Source organism: Diplotaxodon limnothrissa, linkage group LG3 (assembly GCF_057381915.1).
Source record: "Diplotaxodon limnothrissa isolate DT_005_m linkage group LG3, D_limnothrissa_male_GT1.1, whole genome shotgun sequence".
In the NCBI taxonomy this organism is placed as follows: Eukaryota; Metazoa; Chordata; class Actinopteri; order Cichliformes; family Cichlidae; genus Diplotaxodon; species Diplotaxodon limnothrissa.
The window spans coordinates 40,316,752-40,328,997 of NC_140598.1; the positions used below are offsets into that span (position 1 = coordinate 40,316,752).

Below are 12,246 nucleotides of genomic sequence, written 5' to 3' on the forward strand. Positions count from 1 at the left end.
GTAATTATTCAGGATCCAAGAAGAAGACCATCATTTCATGTGGCTACCACTTTGGCGCCAGCTGTGGTCTCAAGGCTGGAGCCGAACAAAAACACCCTGATAACAGACTGTGCATAGACTGTTCTTCTTATCCTACTCAAGGCCACCTGGGTTGGCTGGAGGACTGTTTACTTAGCCTGGCAGGGTGAAGGACACTGTCTCAGCTGAACTCTGGACACACGCACACAATCATACACTGATACACACTCATACCCTCTCGCTTTCCAAACGCCTTCGATGCTTGTTCCCTCCTGGTGCAGATGGTCAACTGGACCAGCGCAGACATGCTGCAGGACCCGATGCGCTGTCCACACCGGCTCTCTCTTACCCTTACCCGCCCCTGTTGCTTGTCTTGTGTTTCTATGGTGTATTGATAGTCATGTGCTTTTACGCTGGGGTGGTTTTTTTTCTGTTCTCAAACTGTTCTCCCGTTAGGAGCTCAGTCTGAGTGGAGTTTTTTTTTCTCCTCCTCTCACCTCATGTTATGTATTTCGTTGTTTTTTCCTATCAGCCTACCTCTCTGACATGTCTTCCCAATGTGATGTTTGTGTAACGGTCAGAAGGTTCCTTTGTAAGTGTGCATGCGCCATTAGCGTGCTGCCTGCTGTAACCCATAATTTTCTTCGGGATTAATAAAGTATTCTGATTCTGATTCAGCAGGGACAGGGAAGCTGGTCAGAGTTGATGGGAAGATGCATGGAGCCAAGTGCAATCTGTCATGGTCCTGGGTCATTGACCCAGCGTTTTGTGTTTCATTTTGGTTTCATCTTGTGTTTGGTGTTTATTCTGAATTTGTATTAGTTCTTTGGGTTTGGTTGTCGTGTTTATTATCCCTACCTGTGTCTTCCCTCTGTGCTCCGTTCGGGTCCCTGCATTTGGTGTTGTTAAACAGTCTGTGTGTTTCCGGATTTACTTTGTAGGTCTGCTTCTTGTTATGTCCATTAGTGTCAGCTGTGTCCACCCCTGTGTGTCATCTCCTCATTACCTGATGTGTATTTATAGTGTATGTTGGCCTGTGCTCCTCGTCGTGTCGTCTGTGTTCATCCTCTATGTTTCTCAGTGAATCCTCCGTGTAACTCCGTCTTTATCTGTGTCTCTCCGCGTCTCTCTGCCCAGCATTTCATCAGCTGCCATCTCTATACATCTCCCACCGTTCTTATGTTTTCAGGCTTGTTTGTTAGTTTTTCCCAGTTTAGGTTTATGTTCAGTTCTGCCCTCACCTTTGTTATTTTCACTGTAAATAAATCGCCACTCGCATCTCCACTGCCATCTGCATCTTGGATCCTCATTCACTCCACCACACGACTGCGACCCCAGCCGTGACACAATCTTGGAAGAAAACCTCTTGGAGTCTGCAAAAGACTTGAGACTGGGGCGGAGGTTCACCTTCCAGCAGGACAACAACCCTAAACATAAAGTCAGGGCAACAATTGAATGGTTTAAAACAAAACATATCCATGTGTTAGAATGACCCAGTCAAAGTCCAGATCTAAATCCAATCGAGAATCTGTGGCAAGATCTGAAAACTGCTGTTCACAAACGCTGTCCATCTAATCTGACTGAGCTGGAGCTGTTTTGCAAAGAAGAATGGTCAAGGATTTCAGTCTCTAGATGTGCAAAGCTGGTAGAGACAGACCCTAAAATGACTGGCAGCTGTAATTGCAGCAAAAGGTGGTTCTACAAAGTATTGACTCAGGGGCAATGTTCCCTCTAATTTGTCATGTGTCTGAGCGAACACACAAACTCCCTGAGCGGTCCCTTGGACCACTGTGAGCAACAGCAGACATGTACACTGTGGTCACGCCAGCATTGAATCCATCCATGTTACATGGTTTATTAAAATAATCAAATTACAGCATTTACATTTATGTTAGACTACTTTTAATTAACTGCTTGTGTACACCACTTTGTGTTGGTCTTTCACGTGGAATTCCAATAAAATTGATTCATGTTTGTGGCTGTAATGTGAAAAAATGTGGAAAAGTTCAAGGGGGTCAAATACTTTTGAAAGCCACTCGATGTAATAGAAATTTCCATACATAAAATGAACAGCGTCTTTTTTTCATGATTATAAAATAGATTTCTTGTAGCTACTTTTTCCTTGTCTTGTGTCATATCATAACTGCGTGACATGTTTATTAAATATCTTTGGGCTAAAAAACAAAAGAAAAGAAAACTAGGGCAAACAAAACAAAGTCATGTATATAGAGACAATCATAGAGTAGCGATGACAGATGGACTGCATGTATTGTCTAAGTTGGGTGTGTGCATGTGTGACGTCAAATGTACATATGCGGGAAGAACAAAAGGGGCTTTTGGTTTTCAGACAAAAATATTTAATCATATGAGGTTAAAGTTATTCTGTTCTTTTCTTCTGTTCTAAATGCTGTGGATATGAAATTCCTTTGGTAGTTCACATGGTGCAACAGCAGCCATCACACAAACCCCAATGAAAGGGAATAGATTGAATTTATGCTTCCTGAATTGTGCTTAAGCAAACTTTTATTACTTTTGGTGGGCTTCAGGTATGCTATGTGTACAATTTAAATTTAAATGCAACTTTTTCACCATTCATTACACAGACACTCTGAGTTTTCGTTATCGTCTGGATTCTCAATTTTTTATTTGTTTCATGGTTGTCAAGCAATCAAGACTATCCCTTGAACATCGGGTGTTCTGGAAATAAGTAAAAAGCAGTTAATTTGGGAAAACAAAGCAATTTCTTAAGAAGTAAAATAATTTTGCTGAGCTGTTTTAATAAAGTAGAGAAAAAGTGGATTTCTGCATCACCAATGGTGATGTAAATAAAACAAAAAGCAGCTCAAAAGCAGTAATGCTGAATATAAAGAAGAGAAAAAATAGTTGTTCAAAGCAACCATTTTCACATGGGGGACAGAAACGTCAGTTTCATGACTTATAAATTTTAAATTTACATACAAAACATTGGCACGGCTTCCCATGTCTCCAAGTAAATGGACTTTGGTTAGAGACCTGAAATACTGTCGTGGTGAACACAAAAAACTTACATGTGTTGAGTTTCCCTCTGTGTGTGTGTACAACACTGTAGTTTTTAATACTGAGAGCAGTGTGTCAGGATTTTTAAGATGAATCATTATCAATTTCAAACTCAAACTCAAATATCTTATTTTAATGCTTTTACTTTACAATATAAAACAACTTGAGGTGACTTGTTGTTTACAACTTATTGTAAATCGGGGCCCATATAAATAAAACTTTATTGAACTGATTTGTTTATCAAAGTTTTTGTAATTACAAAAGGAAAACATTTTCCTCTCGTTGGGCATTCTGAAGTAAAAGGTCATTACTGACAAACATTGCTCTTGCATAAGATGGAGGGGACATTTCAAGTAGGGCATACTGTAATAACCAGAAAACTCACACTGACACCTCTAACCAACCACTGCTGAAAGAGTTTACAAAAATAAAATATTAAAATAAAATAAAAATAAAAAACGGAGACCAAAGATAATGTCTGAAGTTCCTGGCAACCGGATTAGCCCTGCCTTCACAGTACATTATTGTCAGACAGACAACCATGAAACTTTTCTCGTACTACAACATGCCCCAGCCTACTTTTGCCTAATGACTTTCTTTTGTGCAGAGACTTTATCACATTCATCATGTTGCTCTCTGCACTGGTGCTGCTGCTGCTGCTCGTCTGTGTCCAGGCTAATTTTTATGGTATAGTGGTGAACTACTACCCAAGTGGCAATAATTCAACAGGAGCTTCCACTGTAAGTACACTTTCTTAAAAAATCAAGTAAATTTACTTTGTGAGTTTTAAAATTATTTAGGTAAACATGTCTTCACTGTAAATCTGCAGGGCATTCTTTATTACAAGTTGGGCTACAGCCTCTGCTTGTACAGTGTGCCCTACTACATCAACGGTCAGCCACTTGTGCTACAAAAGGTCGATGAGCCGATAAGTGGAGAGTGGTGCCAAACTGAAGGAGTCATCTCTCAGTATTTTTCCAGCAACTCTATGTTTTCAATTCCGTGAGTGCAGCCATACATAATTACATATGCATAAATATAGTCTTTGTTGTTGATTTGTCACTGAGGGGGAATGAAATTTAATACCACAACTTCTGAGAAGTCATTCATTTCTATTGCAGGGCCTCTGGCATAGACTGGATCTTTGGCATCAAAAATGGCATTGTATCATTTAAAATTCAGGCTCTGGTGGAACTGAGGATCCGCTCTGACATTGGCAAAGCCAACACATCACCACAGACCACTATCATACCAGCTATCAGGTCAGCCCTGTTTGTGGCTCCATTTCTTTTTTAGTAATTATACAAACATACATACATTCATACAATTTTATGTGTCACTTCTGGTAAATTCATTGCCTTTCAGACACGGAAAGTTTCTGTGTAGAGATGGATAAGGATAGAGAAGTCTTAAAGGGAAAAATTAACCTTTGGTCCTCCTTCATTAATGCAATTTTGAAGCTCTTGAACCATAAAACCTGAACAGTGTCCAGGCTGTGGGTGTACTGAGTAGTTTTCAAACATGAACATATAAAAATGGTGTCAGATATTTCACAGAAATGAATGAATGAATTTGATTATTTTATATTTTTTATTCATTTATTTCTATTTTAACTTTCTTTCAGAGTTCCATCAAACTGTCCAAGAAATTTGAGCCTGTTGATGTTTGATCCTGATGGAGACATAGTGAAATGCAGAAATGGAGATGCATCACTCTCAGAGTGTAGTCCCTGCACACCACCGTCTGTCCTCAGCCTTTCACCAGTAAGCAACAGCTATTACTCTTTTTGTCACACGGGACATGTTGGCATAAACATGAATCCTCGTGTACCAATCTATACTAAATCTGATTGTAATGAATTTTTTAAACTATTTTGTAATAAGGTCGCTGCCATCAGGTCTAATATTTCTCCATCATCCTCTCAGTATCACATTTGCACTTTGCTTACTTCTGATGCCTGGTCCTCTTTTGCTCCTGTTACCTTAGAGGACATTAGTGCTCTGCTTGGTCATATGAAACTGACTTTAAACCACACTGACGCACTTCCTCCATCAGTTTTTTTTAGTGTGTTTGACTCTATTGGCACCTGTATTCAGGAAATAATTCATTCTTCTCTTTATACCTGCTCAGTTCCCAACTTTTTTTAAGCAAGCTATTGTTAAACCAGTATTAAAGTTTAGGTCCATCTCTTCCAGACAGTTACAGGCCAATATCATATTATTTGTGTCAAAGAAAAATCGGTTGCAGAACAACTTAACAACCTTTTGGAGAAAACAATGTTCTAGACATTTTTCCAGTCTGGTTTCCGCAAATTGTACTCCACTGAAACGCTTCTTACTTGAAGTGTCTAGTGACATTTTAATGGCAGCAGACACTGGAGAGTACACCGTTCTGGTTATATTGGATCTAACCTCTGCTTTTGATACTGTTGATCACAGTGTCATGATAAATAGGCTTAAGGATTTGTTCGGGATTACTGGTGTTGTTTTAAAATGCTTTATGCCGTATCTATCTGATCTTTTACTGTCTTTATGAATCAAGTGTTGTCCGAAACATCAGCTTTGCCTTCTGTGGTACCTCAAGGATCTGTTTTAGGTCCGATCCTCTTTTTGCTTTATATATTCCCTCTAGGCAAAATTATCAGATGTTACAATAATATTTCTTATCATCTCTATGCAGATGACATTCAGTTATACACTTCTTTCAAAGCTTCTGAGTTATATAAATTGGCTTGTTTAGATAATTGTCAGGAATCAAACAATGGTTAAACAACAATTTCCTCCAGTTAAATACAGATAAAATAGAAACTTTGATTGTTGCTCCTGATCTTATGATTTCAGAAATTAAGCAGGATATCAGTTTTTTAGGCTCTTCCGTTCAATCAAGTTTCGGGCAAGTCTTGGACACCCAAATCAAGAGACTTGGGTCTCATATTTGGTTGTTCAATGTCTCTTGAGAAAAACTTCAAACAAACTAATTTGAAACTGTTTTTATCATCTAAGAAACATTTCTAAACTCAGCCTACTGGTGTTAAAGGCAGAACTTGAGATGATTATTCATGCTTTTATTTCTTCTTGATTGGATTATTGTAATGGTCTTTTTACTTGTTTCAACAAATCAGCTTTGGTTCGCCTTTAGACTATACAGAATGCTGCGGCAAGACTTTTAATTGGCACAAACAAGAGGTCACACATTATTCAATTTTTTGCTTCTCTTCTTTGGCTACCAGTAAATGTAAAAAAATTAGTTGTAACTTTGTGAAAAGTTCTAAATAATTAATTTTTACTTACTTACTTGCAATGATGCTTGATCATAGCATCATTTCATATCATATCTGGCAAAGTTGGTATAAAAAACAAATCAAAACCCCTGCTTTTTGTTAATTTAGATAAGTGTAAACTCTATGTGAGGTGTCTTCATGGCCCAATTTTTGTCTTCTTGCAGTCCTCTTGTACTCTGTCATTCAGCCCCACAAACAGCAGTGATGAAGGTCCGTATGCGGTACAGCTGATGATGGAGGACTTTCCCAGACAGAACATAACGTTGACTCAAACCAACGGGACACAAACAATAATAACAACCAACGATGCTATCAGCAAAATGCCAGTTCAGTTTGTCGTGAGAGGTACAAATAATTTCTCCTGGCTCCTGCTTAATGGCCCTGTTATTTTGGCCTTTTTTTCTTTTCACCCTGAAGCTAACATTACTTTATCCTTACTACAGAAAATCCAGAATTTTTTAAGATTTAAAAAGCTTGTCTTTATGGCTGCTTATGAACTTGGAAAAAGCTTTCTCTTGGCTACCTGTAGATGAGAAAAACAATCCTGGTGGACCAGTTAGAGCAGGGATAGGGAACGGTAGTCCTCGAGAGCTGGTGTCCTGCAGGTTTTAGATCTCACCCTGGGTCACCACACCTGAATCAAATGATTAGTTCATTACCAGGCCTCTGGAGAACTTCAACACATGTTGAGGAGCTAATTTAGCCATCTAAATCAGCTATGCTGGATCAAGGACACATCTAAAACCTGCAGGACACCGGCACTTGAGGCCTGGAGTTCCCTACCCCTGAGTTAGAGTTTCTATCCTTAAAAAATGTCTTTATTATTGTCATCACTGCTTTGTGTGTTGCTTCAGTGGATCCTGCAGTGCCATCGTGCACAGAGGGACTCTTTCTACCCATGTTCCTGCCTCCAACCCCAGCCCACAGAACCCAGCTCTACACCTACGTCAATCAAACTCTGGCTATCAGCATCAAGGCACAGACACTTAACTCCACGTAAGTAGATCTCTAAATATAGAATTAAAGGCTTTATTTGTTAAATTACCAATGATTAACACATCCTGCAGCACTGACTGTTTCTAAAATTAAGATGTAGCTTTAATGCACAAATCAAACCTGTTTTTCATTTAATCAGATCATGAATCTTATCTTCTGAGTTGTGTAACTTTAGCACTTCTAACTGCGCTTCTACAGACAGGTTTGATAAGCCAGCAACCCAACCGGTTTTATACTGATGTTAGGATGTACTAGCACTAGGTTAAGCTAAGACAATTAAAGAGAAACAAGAATAAAATAAATAGCTTTTTAGCCAAAATTGCTTGATTTTTACAGTAAATAAAATCTAAAATAATTATTTCAAAAATTATATAAAAGTCTGATATCCGGTCAAAATTTCACTCTAATAGTTGAAGCATTTACAGCATGTCACAGGTAAACACTTTTTTCTTATTGTAGATCATAAACTTTTTAAAAACTCACTTTTTTCTTGTTTTTTTTTTTTAAAGGATCTCTGAGCTGCTGTTCAGCGCACCGCACACAGTAACAGAAAGTCAAACAGGCCCAGGACAGTTCACACTGACGTGGACGCCATCTAACTCAGTAGCTGGACAAAGCCACCCCATTTGTTTTGTTGTCCAAGCTGTTTTAGGGTCAGTATCCTGTTTCATGAATACGATCCTACACAAAAGTATATTGAAACTTTCATTAAAACAAAGTGAAATGGAGCACATGTAATTTGCACATACATTTGAGTCTACTTCTGTTCCAATGAAACTATTTAACTTTGAGGACTGACTGGCTTAGTTCATTGCCTGCACTTTTTAATTTTGCTTTTATATTCACTCCGTCCAACCTTCATTCCTGTAAATCTTTCAGACGCAGGCATTTTAATTATCGTATCAAAACAAATGGAAGGCAGACTTAGAAAAGAAACCAAAATTCATTGAAGACAGTAGACATGGGTGTGTCAAATACCTTTGAGGAATTACTCCATAACAACAGAGACATACCTGAATGTGTGTGACAAGATCAACTTGATAGTTGAAAGAAGAGCAGAAACAGATAAAAACGGCAATGTTTTATAAAACAAGAACTGCCTCAGTAAGTAAAACAATGAGAAGAAAGAGAAAGAAGAGCAACACAGTGAGTCCAAACACAGTATACGGTCCAGCTGCAAACAAAGCTTTTTACTGTATTTGTGATAAGAACAGGAAGACTGGCCAAGTCAGTTTCCACATTTAAACCTGTAAATACTAAATGCAACATAGGTTAATGTGCCAACTTATAACTATAACTAACTGCAACTAACTATAATTTAATGCTAAAAACCTAAGTTTTTTCAATCTGTCCAAACTAATAAGATACCAAGTCCACAGCAACATACAAGTCTCTCCTTGTAAAGGCATACACATGTTATCTTTCCTTTCATAGCTGATTCATTATTTGGTGCACACCATTTTGTTAGTGTCTGATAAGAAAAATACTTAAAGCTTTTGTCCTTTTGAGTATAAAATCATGACTGTTGAGTGTTGAAGGGTACTGAGCCCACATTTTACCTGCTGAAATCCTGCCTCACTGGAAGAGCATTTCTAACAAAGATAGTAACGTTTAATGGTTTGGAGACTTGATGTTGGGACTGCATTAAATAATTGTGCAACAAATAAGTTTGATTTTATTTTTTATACTTGCAGAGTTACATGTAAACTTACTGATGGTAATTTTTTTTAAAGCTATTCATAAGGCACTGCTTTTCATGTTCTTTGACTTCAATCCAAATCCATCAAACTGTACCAAACTGAAAAACATTTTTATTTAGATATGTAACTGTAAGATAAACTCTCTAAACATTAAAAAAATGTATATTAAAAATAATGTAAAATGCATTTTGATAAAGAATCTCTTGTACTGATTTATTTTCACAGGGCAGCCAAGTACCACTCTGAGCTTCGATGTGTCATTGCGACCGTTGGTGAGCAGTGTTTTAACGTCCAATACCAACAGCTACACAACTGATACAGTTCATGAGTAACCTCTGTTTCAACTTTTTACAGCATTGCCAACTACATCACCCAATACACCAGCGTGTGAGTATGAAGGCCTGGACTAAATCAAAGTTAGCCTGACTTATCAGATTTAGAGAATAAATAGAAAATAGTAGAAGAACAGAAACTAGTACTTGCATTAAAAATGAATCAAACCAAATGGAGAGTCCAAAATGAATTGTGCTGGATCATCTTAATTTCATTTTCATCTTTATCACAAAACCTCCACTAGAGGGTGGAGTGGTATGTTAAAATCTAGGGCTGGCCAGCTTAGTTAACAGTGTTGGTCAAGTTACCTGAAAATAGTAGTTAGTCACTAATTACTGATTACTTCTCCAAGAAAGTAATCCCATACTTTACTGATTCCTTATTTTCAAAAGTAAGTTACTTTATTAATTAGTTACTTTTAAAAAACATGATACACAACCTGAAAATGTAATAAAGCAATAGACATTTCAGCCCAATTCTATTTTTTCTGCATATAGAAAATCTGTTTTGTCTGTTTTTAAAACTTGTTTTATTACTTAAATTTTTTTTTAACTTTACACACATTGCATCAAGCAAAAATTAAGGAAGAAATTTGTTTAACATTTAAACCTATTTCCTGCATATTTCAGCTTATAAAATAAAATATTTTTTTGTGTTTACACTCTTTCAAATAGATGCAAGTAAAACACAGCAAAAAATAAATAAAATCAAAGCGGCACTAAGTCCTGTCGCTCTTAAATAACCTTTTTAACAGGAGTGGAGCAGGTGGAGATTTGCCCAGTGCCACAGCGGTCATGTCAATAGGGGGATCCGGGGGTTTCTCTGTGAATTCTACATTCTAGTGGCAGCGAACTAGGTGGTTGCTCAGATTTAAAGTTTAATTTTTTGCTTTAAAAGAAGCTTTTCTTCCCATGCGGGCTAATGTTTTTGTCACTTTTCACAGAATCAAACTCAAAGTAATGTCAGTATTTCCAAGCTTTAAACGCTGCATGGTCGTACTCTGTCCCGCACTCCATATTAACCATTGTTGACCTACACGCGTCTGTTCCTGACATGGACGTCACACGCTCGTGCATCATTGTCATTAGACACTCTCACAAACAAAATCACAGTTTAGTAACGCAGTAATGCAGTGTGTTTAAACAAGTAAACAGTGAATGTACCGTAACAGTAATTTAATTGCTTTTTTGAAATAGTAATCACTTACTTTACTCATTACCTGAAAATAATGTAATCAGATTACAGTAAAGCATTATTTTTAACGCACTGGCGACCATCTCTGTTAATTAACAAACTACATAAAAAAATAACAACCCAAACGTTCTTGTTGGTTTAGAGACTAACATGGTGTCTTTGTGTTTCTAGATGTTGCAGCTCTGAAAATGAAGTTGTCTTCTACAGTGGACTTGTCTCAAATCAATAGGGATCTCTTCTTAAATCAGGTTAGAATTTTTCTTATCCAGAGTTAAACTGACCCCTGTCCAAACTGACCTCCTGCAACACTAACGTTTTGGACATGTGGTGTATACTTGTATACAGCGAATAACAAATGTATTAGAACACATGTCATGAAAACCAGAAAACAAAAGTAGCTTAAAAGTCTGCAAAAGAAAACTTGCTTAAAATTCATATTGGTATTCATTAAGAAAATAACAATTTGTATTCACATTTTCAACTAAGTAAAGTAAAAGTAAAAATTTTATTTATATAGCACCTTTCAAGATAAAATCACAAAGTGCTTTACAGAGACAGAAAACAGACATTAAAATCTAAAACAAAACAAAATCAACCAAAAGCGAGTTTAAACAGATAGGTTTTTAACTGCTTTTTAAAAGACATGACTGAGTCCACAGATCTCAAACTCAAAGGGAGTGAGTTCCAGAGTCTGGGAGCCACTGATACAAACGCTCTGTCACCTTTTGTTTTTAACCTTGTATGCGGGACAACCAGCAACCCCTGGTCACAAGACCTCAGGGACCTGCTGGGGTGATAAGAAAGAAGAAGATCACTTAAGTAAGTTGGAGCTACACCGTGCAGGGCCCTATAAGTCATGATTATGATCTTATATTGGACCCTGAACTTGACAGGGAGCCAATGCAGCTGAATCAGCAGGGGAGTGGCATGGGAGTATTTGTGATGCTTTGTCAGAAGCCTAGCAGCAGCATTCTGAACACCCTGCAGTTGTTCCAGGGAGGCATTGCTTAAGCAAGTAAACAAGGAATTACAATAGTCTAAGCGAGATGAAACAAAAGCATCAATAATCATTTCCAATTCGGAACGTGACACAATGGGACTCAGCTTAGCGATATCATTCACGAATTTCAGCTGGCGCACTGGACTTCTCTGAGAAATCTCTGAGCATAATTATGCTGTGTGGCAAGAAATGTATTTTGAGTCATTTAAAAGTCTGCACTCATGACTCACGTTATGACATATTTCAACAAATATACATTTTCCTCAACATAAAAATATTAAAACTGTTTTGCAGATGACATCTCAGATCCACTTTTCAAAGAAAAACCACACTTGAGAGAGCGGCGATGTTTTCTCACTGCTCCTTCTTTCTCCCCAGATTAAACAGAAACTGCAGTCATACGGACTGCCAGATGACATCAGTCTGCGCCTCATAAGCAGTGTGCCACAGATTGGCGTAACTGCAGCGTCCTCTAATTCTACAACATGAACCTGAAGTCCTGCATCTTCAGTCTTTCTGTACCAATTGGAAACATCTGTGTGGAAAGATAATACAAAATCTTACTTATCACACATAATTTTGCATTCAACCTGTCTGTCATAAAAATTGGTGATAAAACATTATTTGAAGTAGTGTTAAATTTTTAAAGGAATCATTCAAGATTTGTAATGTGTGTAATATAGTTCTAG

At 37.6% G+C, this 12,246-nt stretch overlaps 1 pseudogene; it reads left to right on the plus strand.

Moving 5' to 3' along the window:
- The first annotated feature begins 3,680 nt into the window (after positions 1-3,680).
- Positions 3,681-12,046, plus strand: LOC146635834 (uncharacterized; annotated as a pseudogene).
- The last annotated feature ends 200 nt before the right edge of the window (positions 12,047-12,246 follow it).